The sequence below is a fragment of the Girardinichthys multiradiatus genome, chromosome 2 (genome assembly GCF_021462225.1).
Source record: "Girardinichthys multiradiatus isolate DD_20200921_A chromosome 2, DD_fGirMul_XY1, whole genome shotgun sequence".
Classification (NCBI taxonomy): Eukaryota; Metazoa; Chordata; class Actinopteri; order Cyprinodontiformes; family Goodeidae; genus Girardinichthys; species Girardinichthys multiradiatus.
Window position 1 is genome coordinate 11,954,448 of NC_061795.1, and position 610 is coordinate 11,955,057.

A 610-nucleotide genomic window follows, 5' to 3' on the forward strand; every position below is an offset into this window, starting at 1 on the left:
ACGTCCCTCTCCTGGATGGAAAGAGCCGTCCTCGGCGTGGGTAGGGGGCTGGTGGGGGGGAACTTCAGGGTGGGGATTGGAGGTGCCAAGGCCCCTCTTGAGGTTGGGGAGGTGGGGGTGGTGGATTGTGGCTGCAGCTGTTGGGGGGCGTCGTGGGAGATGGTTGCAGGACTGTCCCTTTGTCTTTCAAAGCGGCAGTAGAGCTTCCTCCTGACAAACCTCATTAACTGCTGCTGCAACAAGAGAGCTAACACACTCTGGACATGTTTACACTGACGCACAGACTCTGGGTGTGAGGAGACTGATGGCTTGTATTACTTTTGGTTACCTCATATGAGTACAAAGCTCTTTTGAATTATACTGCTGCTCTGCACACTGTAACGTGCAAATCTATTTAATTCATGTATCACTATTGATAGATATTAACAAAGTGTGCTATATATTGTGTAAAGGTGATAAAAAATACACGACATTAGAACCAGAATCAACTTAATTGGCCATGTTTGTGTGCACAAAAAGGAATTTGACTTTGGTTTACATGGTATATCAACATCAGTACAAACAACAACCACAATGTGTTAAAACAAATGTCATGAAACAGTGTGTACAA